At 37.9% G+C, this 16,377-nt stretch overlaps 1 long non-coding RNA gene across 1 annotated transcript in view; it reads right to left on the bottom strand.

Moving 5' to 3' along the window:
* Window positions 1-14,929, bottom strand: part of LOC141580410 (uncharacterized) — a 55,361-nt gene extending 40,432 nt beyond the window's left edge. Inside the window, exon 1 of the long non-coding RNA XR_012512619.1 lies at window positions 14,878-14,929. This is a non-coding gene — a long non-coding RNA (uncharacterized LOC141580410). The remainder of the gene's footprint in view (window positions 1-14,877) is intronic.
* Between the last annotated feature and the right edge of the window lie 1,448 nt (window positions 14,930-16,377).

The raw sequence follows: 16,377 nt of genomic DNA, 5'->3' as shown, positions 1-16,377 counted from the left end.
ACTGTCTAAAACTTATTCGACTTAAAGTAATCAGTATGCACTGCTTTTTCTCTACGTAAAAGGTCATTTATTCTCAAACAACTTTCTGTTGCCTTTTAAAAATAGGTACTCCTTTGACTTTTTCCCAGTGATCTGGGGTCCTGCCAATCCTCCACAGATCTTCGCATGTTATCATTCTTGGCTTTGTGATCACATCAATTATTTTCTTGGCAAATCCAAGATAGAGTTGGTCAAGCCCAACTAGCATAAAAATATGTAACACCCCAAAGTAAATTCCAAGTCGGTTCAAAATCTGCTTTAACTTTAGTTTCTGTGTTAGCTTTCTTCATTTATGTACATCTCTATAGTTACTTTGTTTTATTATCACACTCTTCTATACACATATGAAACTGCCAAGAGGTTCAGAGAACAATTTAGAATTATCTAAATCCCTTAACATTATAAAATCCTACTTGATCCATGAAGAATAATTATCAAGGTCTGGAGAAATTGTATGAGAATTTACCTATTTACAGTTAGGTCTATTTATGAGCAGCCAGAAGAGTTTTAGCGAAGTTCAAATAACCATTGAGAGCAATTCTAAGACAGCTATATAGTTTCCTAGTTTGAGATGGTGGACAGACCTGCATTTGCCTCTTCTTCATTCTAAATACGCATTGAAATGACAATATCCATATAAAAATAAATAAATAAATACTTAGCAGGGCTTGAAGCAAACCCAGAAAAAGGGAGGGGAAAGAAGGTGACATTAGCAAACCTGAAAGTTTGATGAAGTCTCGGAAAACAGGAGGCAGATTGGATTATATTGCTAAATAAACTCCAGAGGAGGAAATTACACCTCAAGAAAACATATACTGGAGTTGGGAATCATTTTCCTTAAAAGATTTCTGGTGAGTAACCAAGCACATACAGACATGTGTGGCTAAGGGGCAGCCATAAGAATTTGCAACTGGAAGACTGTCCTCAGAAAACTGTATTTAGGTAGCCTCTTTTCTTCCTTCGTGTGTGAAGCATTTGACTTATTCGGCACTGTGGTGCCCCAAGCCTGATCATATATTAAAAATAAAAAGTCACTGATGAATAAGGTTCACCCTTTGACACAGGGCCTAAAGACAGTCCTCCCATTCAGGATGGTAGACTTTTGGGTGAAATGGTCTGTTACACTTCAAAAGTTACCCATGCCAGCTCTCCACATTGATAAATGTAGTCCTTTATTAGTGCACAAAAATTAGTAGTCAGCTAAGACCAGATGTTTAAGGGGAACCAAGTAGAAGAAAAAGTGAATAAATAGAAAAACTGACCCCGGGAAAATCAGTAATAATGCAAGGAATGAAATAAAGCATTAAAAATCTTAATTAGTATCCTCAGAAATTAAAGAATATATTGTATTCATAATTTTAAAAGAGGCTGTTATGAGTTCTTAGAAATAAAAAATAAGTTTCTGTTTTTTAATGTATTAACATTTGAAAAGCAATGATCTAGAGCACAGATTCAGAATATCCTATTCCTATCTGTAGAGGTGTTTTATTAGGACACAATATAAATAATAAAAGAGTTGAAATAATCAAAGAAATAACAAAAGAAAATAGATTAAAATTTCCATCAGCCAGAAAACATATAAATTCAGTAATTGACAAACCCTACCAAATGTTCAGTGCAAAATATACGCACTAAATATATCATTGTAAACTTTCAGAACACCAAGAACAAAGAAAAAAATTGTAGAAACTTTCAGAGAAGGAAAAAAGTGATTACCCCAAAAGAAATGAGCATCATGTCCTATCAACCACACAGTGTACTAAAAGACTATAAAGCAAGTAAAACATATAATTCCATATGAAGTGTAACCATATACAAAATTTACATGAACAAATAAAAGCATTTTCAGACATGAAAGAACATAAAAAGTTTACTTCTCATCTCTTTTCTAAAGAAAATATTTTGAGGATGTACTCTAGCAATGTGAAAAAATAACCAGGAAGAAGAAAAGGAATACAAGAACAGTGTAACCTGACCCAGAGGTACAATAAAAGACATCTCAGAATGAACAGTACACCAAGAAAGTAATCAGTTTATGAAAAAAATCAATTTTTTCATAAACTCATTACTTTATGAAAAAAATCATTTTATATTAATTGGAGGTGAACTGGGAATGTTGAGGATAGTAATGTACATGAGAAAATGGATATAAAATAAATTCATGGTGAAATATAAAGCAAAGTAAAATATGACATTTTGAGCAATTCTTGATGTATATATACATAAATATACAGATAGCATATGTATACAAACATATATAAAAATATATAATCCTTTTTAGATGGTGTTTGGAATGATAGGAAATTATATTGCTTTCTCCATGTGCCTAATCATATGACATGGTTTTAGAGAGAGTAATATTTATATAATTATAATTTTAAAATATATTTCAGATTTTTATGTATTTAAATCAAACTATAGATAATATGTGAAAGACTTTCTTATACTTTCAAAACCAAACTATAAATGGCACAAATACAAACATATCAATATGTAAGTTATTATAATTCTGTTTACATGTAAATTGCTTTAAACTTTTAAAAATGTAAAGTGTAACGATACTGCTGACAAAAGTATGCAGGGGGAAAGAAAAGAAGAAAGAAAGGTTAGGTGAACTGATTTTCTCATCTCACCTAGTATGGGGAAAATAGAGGCAGTCTAAAACTGGTGGTTGAAAAACATAGGTTAAGGATATTAAGTGATAAAGGGAGCCAACAGAAAACCCAAAACACTGCATCCATAAATAGCCAACAAAAAGATCAGAACTTAGAAGGGAAATGAGAAGAAGGAAAAGCGTGTAAGTACATAAAACTTATACGATTTCAAGTCTTAAGAAAATCAAGAATATAACATACGATGTGGAGATAGGATAGTAAATGTCAGAATACTTAAAAAAAAAAAAAAGCAGTTGAAATCATTATCTTTTGAAATCTTTACAGATCAGTAGGAGGCGGTAAAGATAAATTTTACTTTTCTTTCATTCCCCTTCTGTACAATTTGAATATTTTAACCAATACATATTGGTTAGAGGCTGGGAAAAGTAGGGGACAGAGGGGGATGAGGAGAGGTTGATTAATGGGTACAAATACACAGTTAGATAAAAGAAGTAAGACTTAGTGTTCAATAAATTGGTAGAGTGACTATAGTTAATATTAATCAATTGTACATTCTAAAATAGCTAGAAGAATATAATTTGAATGTACCTAGCTTAAAGAAAAGATAAATGTTTAAGGTGATGGGTATCCCAGTTACCTTAATTTGATTATTTAAATGTATCAAGTTATCACATGTACCCTAAAAATATATACATAGAGTATATTTCAATAAAAAAATAAATAAAATTGAAAAAAAGTTAAGAATTTTAAATAAAAAAGAATTCCAATGAGATTTATATGATATAGATATTTAATTATTATGAAGTGGAATAAGCACAAAATATTTACTAGTGATCTGTTTTTTATTAAACAAATTTTCTGAACACCTACTATTTGTGTGATCCTTGGTCTCTACTGAACCAAACATGCTCCTATTATGAGAAAGCTTATTGTCTATCTATAAAGACAGATATTAAACACATAATTACACAAATAAGTTGTTGAGTTATACTTGTGTCGAGTGTTGGGAAGGATAAATGTATAAGGAGAGAATATAACAGAGGAACATAAGCCTGGGAGATTGTTTTGGGAGATTTGGGTAGTATGCAAGTGTAACGAAATTTGATTTCTTGGTACTAACATAAAACAGCCATTAGACAAAAAGGGAATACATAATAATAAAGTGGTCCCCAACCTTTTTGGCACCAGGAACCAGTTTCGTGGAAGACAATTTTTCCACAGACCCAGGGGCAGGAAGGATGGTTTCAGGATGATTCAAGCACATTACATTTATTGTGCCCTTTATTTCTACTATTACTACATTGTAATATATTATGAAATAATTATACAATTCATCATAAAGTAGAATCAGTGGGAGCCCTGAGCAACTAAATGGTCCCCTTCTGGGGGTGATGGGAGACAGTGACAGATCATCAGGCATTAGATTCTCATAAGGAGCACATAACCTAGATCCCTCACATGTGCAGTTCACAATAAGGTTTGCACTTCTATGAGAATCTAATGCTGTTGCTGGTCTGACAGGAGGTGGAGCTCATCATATGAGTGATGGGGAGTGGCTGTAACTACAGAGGTAGCTTTGCTAGCTTGCCCGCCACTCACCTCCTGCTATGCAGCCTCGTTTGTAATAGGTACCCATCCATGGCCTGGGATTGAAGATCATTGCAGTAAGAGACAGTTGTTTAACTAAAGGCAACTAAATTAGCTCCCACTTAAACAAAGTTCTGTCCCTTATTCTATATAACTCAAGTCAGAAATAAAAGCATTAATAGATTTTCATGGTTTTAAGTTTTCTGAACTTGAGAAATTTTCCCCCAAAATGAATCAAATCACTTAAATTTTTTTTTCAAAAAATAATACACTGAAAGCTGACAATTTGGCAATCTGCTGTGAGACTAGGTAAAGATCACCCTACTTTAACATTTGAAAAAAGCATAGTATTTCCAGAACTGTCAAGAACTTCAAGTTGTGAAGGAGGTAATTTGATCTCCTGCACTTAAAAACTATTTACTTATGCATTTCCATCAGCGTTCACTCACATAAACTAAGTGTCAGAAGCAGAAAGCATATTTTCACTTAACCTGTATCCAACCAAGATATGGGTTAGAGTGTGCCATAGTTGAAGGTCTTATGACACAACCAGAGGGCTGGCCAGACAAGGAGACCTGTTCTGAGTGGAAGAGGAGTTTCAGGGAACACAAAAGAATACACTGAATAATTAGGAGACCGTTTATGATCGTTTATTTTTATTATTGCATTTTAGGTTTTGGGGTACATGTGAAGAACATGCAAGATTGTTGCATAGGTACACACATGGCAGTGTGATTTGCTGCCTTCCTCCCCATCACCTATATCTGGCATTTCTCCCCATGCTCTCTCTCCCCACTTCCCCACCCCTCGCTGTCCCTCCCCTATTTCCCCCCAACAGACCCCAGTGTGTAGTGCTCCCCTCCCTGTGTCCTTGTGTTCTCATTGTTCAACAACTGCCTATGAGTGAGAACATGTGGTGTTTGATTTTCTGCTCTTGTGTCAGTTTTCTGAGAATGATGGTTTATGATCTTTAAAAAGTGACCTTTCTGGCCCTTACAACAGTCTGGGCCTTCTCATGTGCCATGTAAGGACTGACACGATTTAGCCAGCTGCCAACTGCAGGATCCCAGAGGGGCCTCCCTCAGCCATGGCCAGCCTGTGTGCTTCCTCCCATTCACCCAACTCAGCTTCCTAGGGCCATGCTCGTTACACACACTCCCAAACCTTCAGGCTGATTTTTGATATTTCTGGTTTGGCAACCTGATTTATGCAATCATTTCATCAGACTAGGAGAGCAAATGTGGACACCTTGTAACTGGTTATTCCTTTGGAAAGCATCAATTAATGTCCATTTCCAGCTGAAAGCTATATATAAAGTAGAGATAGCGAATAGAATACACACAGAACGAGTCCATTCTTGTGTGAGCCAAGTGAAATTAACCAAGCAAGAGGTTTTCTTTCCCACAAATAAGAATGTTTTATTTCAACCCGTGCCCTATTGTTCTTAAGATGACGGATGTAATAATAGGTGAATCAAAGCCCTTTAACATAGAAAAATCAACAGATACTAGATTGCTGACTGCCTCTCTGTACTTCTCAAACTTAAAAATTTTGTCAAACTCCTAGAAAACTAAAGTTAGAACAATAATTTTAAAGAAAGTTAAACTTCAGATTAGCTTCCTTGGAAACTTAATGAGAAAGAAGAATTTATTTCTCAATATTTTTTGTTTGTTTTTTCTTTTGGGGGCTAGAAAATATTTTGCTTTTGTGAAATTATTTCCAGTCTTATGATGTGCTAATAATCTTTGCTTTGGTAAATAACAGATATTTTGTAATAGCTTTTCCAGAATCACCTTAGAAACATGCATAGCAATTACTATGTGCCAGATCACAGTTTAAATGTTTTATATATATATATATATATATATATATATATATATATATATATATGTAAACTCATGTAATCGTTATACAACCCTAGAAGGCTGGTATTCAGAGAGGTTGTGTAATCTATCCAAGGTCACATACCTAAACAGGTGGAGTGCTAGCATTTGAACCCAAATAAGTGTGCCTCCAACAGCTCTAATATATAAATCATGCCTTGTAAGTAAAGATCCTACTTTTTGCTTTGACTTTCATGATTGTTTTATCAATGTTTATTTAGAGATTTGATGATCCTCAAGTGTCAGCTTTTCCTCTGCCACTTGAATTCTCTTTCCCGTGACTCTCTGGCTCTCTCTACCTGCATTGCCAGCCTGCCTGTCAAATAGTTAATGATCTGCATACAAACACTTACATGAACTAGTGGAGCTCAGCCTTTCAAACAATACTCGGGGAATTCTTTACAGACTCTTTTACAATATGACTAATCATCCCTTCGTTTATTCCTCTGTAAATTTTTGGTTTCACATAGTAGATTTTCTTCAGGCTGGGCCAACCACATTGCTTTTTTAACTCTTCTCAGATGTATCACTTTGATTTGTCATTTTGTGATCCAAGAAAGCCAATTATTTTAACGTCCACATCAACCACTCTTCTTTTAGAACATACGAAAGTGAAAAATCTGTAGCCCCAAAACTTTGTTAGAGAATATTTCGCATGAAATGGGAATTTCAGCCCTTCTTCTTACTAGTACTTATTTGTTCAGTCACAAGACAATGAAAATAAAATTTAAGTGTCCAAAATATTATTTCTATCATTTAATTGTATCAGGCCAGACCAACTTTTCTCAGCAGATCAAATTAAATTTTTATATCAACTTTTCACTTTCATGTCAAGAAAATTTGCTATTCTATATCCATAGACTTTGAGCAAATATCACCCAGCTCTGATTGCTGTAATCCCCTCGGGCTGATCCACCAGCTCTAAGAAACCCACTTTCTAGCAGGTTCAGTTTTTTGAGATCAGGACAAAAGCCAAACTAAAGCACACTTTTAAGTACTTTGAGCAAAAATTAAAGAGCCATAAGGACAGACATTTCATAGCTGCCACCAAGTCCATCAATGATATGAATGTATAACTTCATATTGAAGCATGTCATGGTTTTTGTCTCAGTTACCGAACCCCAACATTTTGATTTGGAGTACTCTCTTCAGAAGAGTTCAAGGTTCAAACTGAGGTCTTCTGTTGTCATGCCACAACTTTCTCAATTAATGGCAAGTGGTGGAGATAAGCGTTAATGGGAATACCCTATTCACTTTCCTCCGAGGCCTCTGAAGCAGATTTTCTAAACTCCTCCATGTGATCCAGACCATGTTATGGGTTTGCTAATTTTGCAGTACATTGAATTGAAATATCGTAATTCTTTCCATGACAACAGTGTCTGATGTTACAGATGCACAAGCAATGAGGTCAACAGTTGACAGATGGACGTCGAAGCCATGCAATTACACCTCCCAAACCATTATGAAGAATGCAGCAGAAGAAAGGTGGAACCCAGACGAAACACACCAAACAATAAAAAGCACTAAAATAATTGCTTCACATCTAATGAATCTACCTTTGATATGACAACCAGTCCAAGAATCTTCAAATTCCCTTTCCCTGGTAAAAGTCAAAACATTTTTGAGGCAATGGCAGTTTATCTACATTATTGTTTTTCCTCCATCAGTCTTTGGGCTAATCTCATTTGCTTTTATGGATATGGTAACCCTTTTGAATAGCTTTTAACCTCTTAAAAGTCGCCTTGACCCAAACAGCCTAAAAAATTTTTAACATAATATTGAATGATAAAAATTGAACAATTGAGTGCTTCTCTGACTCAGTCTGCATGCAGCGCTCTGGGTCCGAGAGCAGAATTTCTGGCTGAATGAAAAAAATTAAAATACCTGTATATAGCTTGCTGCTAGCAGAAACCTTCAGCTTTGACCTCCATTTCATTGGCTCCATTGTTCCTTATGCCCCACAGTATCTTGGCTTTCCTCTTTTCCAGAGAAAGACTGTGTTTTATCCTACAGCATGTCAGCTTCAAAGGGCTCTTACTTCAAGTGTCCAGCACATCATTCTGGTAAATTAAGAAATCCTCGGCTTAAGATCGTCTCTTTCAATCACATATAATGTAGGTAACTTCATGACTAAACATTATAAACCAAGCCTTTTGTTTGCTTTGCTTTTTTTCTCACCACAGTCTCTGGGGCATTTTCTATTTGTGTTTAGTAAGATGTAGAACAAGAGGATGATCTGCAGATACAACTCCTCTTTTTTTTTTTTAACCTTAGTGTTTGTGGAATTTAATTACAAAAACTAAAAGGAGCGGAAACAAGACGGCATTGCTGCTAGCCTGTGAGAAGTGATGGGGGCCCGCCAGCTGAATGCTAGCCCCCTGGTGGGCTCTTGGTAACAGCAGAGGGGAGCTTTCTCTGGGAAGAGCTGCCTCCTGCCCCAACCCGGCAGACCAGGCTGGGATCCACAGATCCACACTCCAGCATCCTGAGCCAAGAAAGACCTATTGCTGAGAATGTCAGTCAGCTGACATTTTGCCTCCTACTCTCTCTATCTGAGAGGGGAATCTCCATTTTCTAAGCCAGTTGGCAGCATGCACCACAAACAGCAACGCACTGCAGGCCCCCGGTATAGACTGTCACCCTGTGATAAGTGTGCCAGCTCAGTGGTGCAAAGGTTTTCAGATACCCTCCCTTGGGCTATCATTCCAGTCGGCAGCTCCTCCTCCTCCTCCTTCTCCCCTCCCTCGCACACACTGAGCATCAGGCTCTCCAGGCTCAGTTCTCAACATAGTTAAAATAACCCATCCCGGGCAGTGATGCTTAAAATTGAACCATGGTTCAGGGGAGCAGTAGGCTCTCCCTGTGAGCACCCTAATGTGTTAAAACGGCCATGCCAGGTAGCTGTCTCCTTTCTTGGAATCAACTACTTACAGAGACCCTCTGTCAACGGAAGTTAGTTTTTATGCAAGTCCTCTAACCCAGCATTTGAAGGATAAACAAACTTGCACTTATATAATTTTCTTTAAGAGCATGTCCCCCTAAATGTTCACTCTAGCTGTCTGCTAAAGAGTGCAGGTTCGGAGCCCCTCTGGTGACTGAGCGTGTACCTCCAACATGACTACGTTTGTACAGCTGAGAGTCAACATGCAAGGCTCTTTAGGTGGTTGGAATTATTTCATTTGGCACCGTGATTGCCTCAAATAATACATATTTTCAGAGAGAGAAACACTGCAAAAGTAAACTCGAACCAATAGGGACATTTATTCTTCAGGTTTAAAATTAATTTCCTGTATTTCTCTGGCTTAAGAAAAAATTGTATTGGAACTGCAACCTTATGAGAAGAAAAATTCGAAACTATTTCTTTTACAGTGAGCCCAGTATCAGATGAAATGGAAATGTGAGGGCTTCCTTAGCGTTAACCCACTGGAACTTTCCAGCTGAGAACTGAGGTCTGCAGACTGCTTTAGGTTAAGACCCTGCTCCGCTCCATGTTAGGTAATCAGATGTCATTTAGGCAAAATAAATGGGAGGTACTCAAGGAATCAGAAGAGGTGAAAGAGCAGAATCTGGTTTGGATAAAAGTTTAATTCTTCAGTTCCAAGAGGCATAGCCCTTCGAAGATGCTGAGCAAAGTCAGACAGGAGTGGCCGAGTAATGAAGATGGATGCATCTTGTTATCAGCAAGCCGTTTACTAGGGCTTGATGTAACCTTAAACATTGCAGATAGCTCAATGGCACTTGCCACTAAACCCCTAATTAATGAATAGCAGGCCCTAAATTAACAATGTGCATTTACAGATGAATTCTAGGCACTCATTAAATGATGTTCAAATACCAAGCAGCAACTGTTAGCTTATTCCTGCTGAATTAGTCGGTCCACTGTGAGTGTGGGAGGACTCTCCACCAGGGCTCTCCTGCCTTTCAGGGCTGGAGACTAGCCGTGGAGCAGAAAGGGACATTGTTCTCAGGAGATATGTTGTGGGTAAAGAGTTGTGAACTCAGTGACACCTGTGTCACCAGTTAAAGGGAATCAGAAACAATCCCAGATTTAGCTGATGCTGTCAATAAAGATAAAAAACAAGAAGTTTGAATCCCAACCAACTCTGCCAAGAATGGAAGAAGACGTTTCAAAGTGCAGCCCCACGCTGCACTTTTGTGGGTGGGCTGGAATTCACCCTGGGGGCGGAAGGTTTAGACAGTGTGTAGATTTGTTTGGCAAAAGCTTAATTCATAAACAATTACGGGCTGTGGTGAGGTAGCTGAGGTCTGGCTCCGGCAGGCCGCCGTCATTCTGACTGCCCCCTCCACCGAGGCCTGAACGCCGAAGCCGACCAAAAATGTATTCCGCAGCAATCGGTAGCCAAGCTAATTATCTAGCACGTTCTGTTGGGGGTTTTCCTCTTGATTTCGAGGAATAAAATGAGCTGCGGGCTTGTAATGTAACAAGGATGTAGCCCCTGTGTGGGAAGGTGTATATATGGCTATTAAATAATGTTATTACCTTCAACTTTCACAGAAGTAAAATAAAGACAGAAGCCAAGTATGAGTAAGACACTGGAAAGTAAATTAAGTGGAAAAGAAAATTTTTTAAACTTCTGTAGAGGCTGTCGTAAAAGAGGTGCTTGCAAAGCTATGGTGAGGAATAGAAATGGATTTCAAGGTAGAGAATGTTCAGAAACATCTCGCTTTGGGTCATTTCTGCTCTGGCTAAAATCCTGGGGCAGGGCCTTTCTGTCATGAGGGAAAGTATGTGAGGTTTTTGAGCAGTCAGTCTCTAAAAGCACCCATGCTAAAGAAAGCACAGCTGCCTCCCCATTGAGGGCACAGGGCAGAGGCTGTGTAACAGACCAGGAAAATTCCCCATACACAGTGCCAAGATCCATGTATGGTCAAAAGCAAAGGCATTCTCTTGTTTCTATGGATCATTTCCACATCAGGCTTTTCAAAAGGGTTTGTGTACATTCAGGGACAGAGCACTCCCATGGCCCCGTGGAAGCAGCATAAAAGAAAACTGGTCTGTCAAAGAAGAAAATATAACTCTTAATTTGAAATGCTGAAGGGACTTGTGTTGGGGAGAGGTTAAGGGAAGCAGGGTGCTGTACTGTTGATGGCTGCCACCTAAATATTCCTGAGGAATTAACTGGTAGGAATTGAACAGAGTGGGGGGGAAAACAGGTGTTTCCCTTTTCCCAAGGGCATTTCTCATTTATTATATATCTAGTCAAAATTTTCTTTTTGAGCAGATTTTATCACATTCAGATAGACAGAGGCTATGAGAAAAAAGCACCCTAAGCAATCATTTTAAGAGCTGCCCTCATTCCACATTGTGTGACTGAATACAAATCCTTTATTCTTCCCAGTTTGATGATGAGATGGGGATTTAACCTCTGCTTGCCATCATTATCAGTTCACTGAGTTTCTGAGTATAAACCACAAAGCTCTTGGAAATGTAAGTTCCTGGATGTTTGCCCTCACCCTACTCCCCCCACATCCGAAGCAATCCAAATACAGAGCTTACTGGGAGGGGGAGATCAATAGGAAGCAGCTTCTTATTACAGCATTCCCCTGGATTGCTCAGAACTCCATCCATGGGGTCTCTAGTCCCAGTGGTCATACGATTAGGGAAAAAGTGGACTTCAGACAATGAAAGAGAATGAGCAAAGAATAGATGCGAATCACAGCATCTTTTTCTGCCTCCATTATAAGCTGCATAACCCAGCTCATCATAGCATATGTATAGGCCACATTTCCTCAGGTTTCAAAAGCCTGATGGTTCAATCAGAAATGTATGTCACAATAAAGCAACAAAAGAGGTGCCCCTTACGTAACCCTCACTGGCACAATCTCGAGAATCCCTAGCCCATATCTCTCTGATTCAAGGGGTCCCTGGTGTGTCTCACATGTGTCCCAAATCACTGCAAGTGTCCTCTGCTCCCACCTCATAGCATTTTCTCAACTTTCTCTGACATTCCTGACTCCCAGAATGACTCTCCAGATGTTAAAACTGACATCAATCCTCTAGCCAGATATTTCCATCCTGACATAGTCTCTTTTAAGAGTCTGACCTTGGCCTAGAGAAGCTTTCCTGGACCTACATAAAAGGAATCCATTGTTCCTCAGTCTAACGTATTAGCTAGGAAGTTAAAGGCTAGTCATTTGTTCTTGGGAGTGTCTTCTCCTCGGGGAACAACTCAGTCATCAGCCCCAACCTGACAACTGTGAATTCTCCTCTATCCAGAAAGAGTTTTACCAGATCGTTATACCAGCCCAGATAGACATGTCCATGTATGCCTAAATAGGCTGACTATATAGCAGAGCTCCTTACTGAGAGATCCCCAAATGCACATGATTCAGGGAAATAATTTTACCAAAAGTGTTACTACTACATACAGGATCATGTATTGAGCAGATGTTAGTCTTATCATGTAGTACCAGTGCTTTCATTAGACTATCAATGTCTTTTGTATTAGGGTAATCCTATCTGGTCTAACAAAATGCCTTAATGGATAAATTACAACAAAAGTTTACTTCTCACTCAAAAACACCAAAATAGTTGTTCTTCCAAGTGTTATCCAGGCTCTCAGACTCCTTCTATCTTGTACCTTGACTATCTTCAAACACACAGCTCCCAAAGTCAACATGCTCTTTTGCATCAAAATGAGAAATGAAGAAAGAGAAACACACTTATTTCTTAACTTCTTTGACTTAGCATCAACACAGCACTTAAAATACATTGGTGAAAACCAGTTTGATGATCCCTTAGATATAAGAGCTATGAAGCTGAAGATATAATCTAAGCTGAAAAATAATTTCCTTTCAACAACTCTATACTCTACAAGAGGAAGCAAAATGTTGAGGAGAGCTAGGCCTCTCTGTCAGCACACTAGACTGATACATATCTTAACAAAAGTACTCTGATGACAACTATACACCAGCTACAAGTGACGTACTTTAGATTCAAAGATGAAAACAGATTTAAAGTAAAACCACGTAAAAAACACAGTATGCAAATAGTAAACAGAAGAGAACTAGAGTAGCTTATACTAGTGTCAGTCAAAATTAACTTTAAGTTAGAAGTTGTTACTATAGACAAAGCACACTTTCGAATATTAACAGTGTCAGTCTACCAAGATGATATAATAATTATAAACATATATGTACCTAACAACTGAAAAATAAAATCCATAAAGCAAAAGGCACTTCATTCCTTTTTATGAGTAAATAATATTCATAGAACAGATGTAACATATTTTGTTTAATGTATAATAAATGAAACTTGAAAACATTAAGCCAAATTAAAGAAGCAGACAAAAAAAAAAAAAGCCACATATTCTATGATTCCATTTATATTAACTATCCAGAATAGGCAAATCATAGCAATAGAAAGTACATAAGTGTTTGCAGGCATTAGGCAGAAGGAGAAGTGGAAAATGATTGCTAAGGGGTTGAAAGTTTCTTTTGGGGGTGATTAAAGTATTCTGAAACCACATAGTTATGATAGGTACACAGCCTTGTGAATATACTAAAAATTAGTGAACTGTATACTTTAAAAGAATTAATTTAGGGATATGTAAATTACATCTGATTTTTTAAAAAATTTAGCTTATCAATATTATGTCTGCATGCACACACACACACACACACACACACACACACACACCCCTGTGGGTTAGAAATGAATGGAGATTTGGATGCAACTCTGTCTAAACTTGAGACTTTTTTTTTACCATGAGGTTCTTTTTCGCCTAGAATTTTTAAGTCTTTTTTTTTTTTTTTTTTAAAGCACTGACATTGTTCCAAGATTTTTGCCTTTTATTAGCCATTGTCCTAGAAAATCTTTATTTTTATTTTGGGAATGAACTTGTTTTTTGTTTTGTTTTGTTTTTACTGATATGTAACAAATTACCACAGACTTTGAGGCCTGAAAAACTACAACTTTATTATCTCACAGTTCCCATGGGTCAGGAGTCCAGGCACTGGCTATTGGGGTTCTCTGCTCAATGTCTCAGAGGCTGAAATCAAGATGTCAACCAGAGCTTCTGTTCTCATCTGAGTCTCAGAGTCGTTTTCCAAGTTCACTGATTCTGTAAAATTCTATTTCTTGAGGTTGTAGGACTGAAGACTTCAGCTCCTAGAGGCCACCTGTCCTTCCTAAGCATGTGACTCTACCCACAACATAGTAGTTTGTTTATTCACAGCCAACAGGTCAACATCTCTGTTGCTTTCTCTGACTCTGTAGATCCTCTTTTAAATGGCTCATCTAGTTAAGTAAGACCCACTCACAATAATTTTCATTCTGATTAAATTGAAGTCAACTAATTGGAGGCCTCAGTCAAATTGGCAAAATTCATTGATCTTTGTTATTCACGTAACCCAATCAAGAGATTATGTCACTGTCATATTCACAGGTTTAACCCACACTAAAGGGGAGAGGAATATACAGGACATGGGTTATTAGAGGCCATTACAAAATTCTGCCTACTAGAGGTAGGTTGTTCTATGTATGCCAGCCAAATACGGGCCTTGGTAAGCTAAGAGCCTGATCATTGTTTGGATATCATTTGGAGAGACGTAGTGAAGGCATACATCAAAGCTAAACTCTGCTTAAGTACCATACTTAATAGTAGTTTCCAAACCTGGTTGCCAGTTGCAACCCCCTACACATACACACACACACACACACACACACACACACACACACACACAGGCACATGCATATGTACATAGACACACATATACACACACACACATACCTGTGTTTTTGAGAAGTTCCAGATATGCAGCAAGGTTGAAAACTGTTAACCTAAGGGTTTGCAAGTTACAATTAGTTGAGAAAGACAAAAATAATATTGTGAGTAAACTTCATGCTGTCTGTCAATCTTAATTAAATTTACACACGTACGTAACTACTTACCAAGTTTAATTTAACCACCAATTCCTCCTCACTTTTTATTCATTGGGGAAATACCGTAGCATAGAAAAAGAAACCTGTGGCTCAAATGCCAGATAGTTGAATTCAATTCTCCACTTCACTTGTAACTCAATTCGTAATCTCTACAGAGCCTTTTAAGATCTGGGTTTCAGTTTTCTCATCTGTAACGTGGGGCTAACAGTACCTCACCCTATCCTCCACTCTCAGGATGATGGTAAGGATAAACGGGACTAAGAAACTTCTAAATGCATATTGCTGGGGGAAATCAGCAGTCTTACTGATTTTGGACTGCAGGGATTTCTTGGGTCTGTCCTGAGAGCATCCAAGGAGGAGTACTCCTCCTTCCCCTGCATTTTGGGAAAAGGAGAAAGAACTTCCCCACAGAGGACTGCAAAGAAACCTGCCCTCTTCCTTTCTGGCTGCCTTCCATTCTCACTGTTCAGCCTTCCTTTGGTAGAATCTGCTTGACAGGAAAAAGCCATACATCTGTGCACATTAAAGGTTATCCGTAGGTGGAAGGGAAAAAATGTTCACTAGAAATGTTTAATATCTTGTAACACTCCCCCACATTGCATGACACATAAATTGGGCATGCATGGACAATTACAGCATGAAATGCCACTCCAGCACCCCCCAGACCATACTTCCCATTACACCCACTTGGTTAGCCATGATTAGAAACCCCTCACAGCCAGCTCACTGCCACTGGCTTACCCAGCCTCTTACACGCAATACTTTAGTCTCTCACTAGTGAGGAGAGGTTAGGAAAGTCGGGGCATGTGGACTGACATGAAACAGAAAGAGAAATACAGAATTCTGCATTTTCTCAAAGGTACCATTCACATTTGAGCACTTATATTCTCAAATTTGCAAACAATAATGCCTGCTTTATCTAAGATAAGTGTTTAGGGAATGCAGTCAAATGCAGTTTATGATCCATTAGGCATTATATAATCATATGGTTTAAGGGCAAGAGCTCAAAGTAGGGGGTCAAAATTAGGAGGGAGTAATTCTCATTCTCTCGAATATTTTCCCATGTGCTATATTGTCCTTTTATCATTGTACATGCATAAATCACCTTATTGGACTCTGAGCTTCTTCAGGGAAGGTATTGTCTTGTTTGTTCAGAATTTTGGCTTTTAATAGAATAGTAGCTATAATTTGAAGAATGATGCTTATTTGTCTGTGACGGGTAGCCCAGAGCCATGACATATCATAGGAATGGAAGCCCCAGGGGGGGCAAGGAATTTTGCCTGTTTGATTTACTGCTATATGCCCAGCACAATAGAACATTACCTGACATATAGTAAGCACTCGATAA

This window comes from Saimiri boliviensis, chromosome 11 (assembly GCF_048565385.1).
Source record: "Saimiri boliviensis isolate mSaiBol1 chromosome 11, mSaiBol1.pri, whole genome shotgun sequence".
Classification (NCBI taxonomy): domain Eukaryota; kingdom Metazoa; phylum Chordata; class Mammalia; order Primates; family Cebidae; genus Saimiri; species Saimiri boliviensis.
Note: the sequence above shows the minus strand (reverse complement) of the source record. Positions and strands in the feature narration are given on the sequence as shown.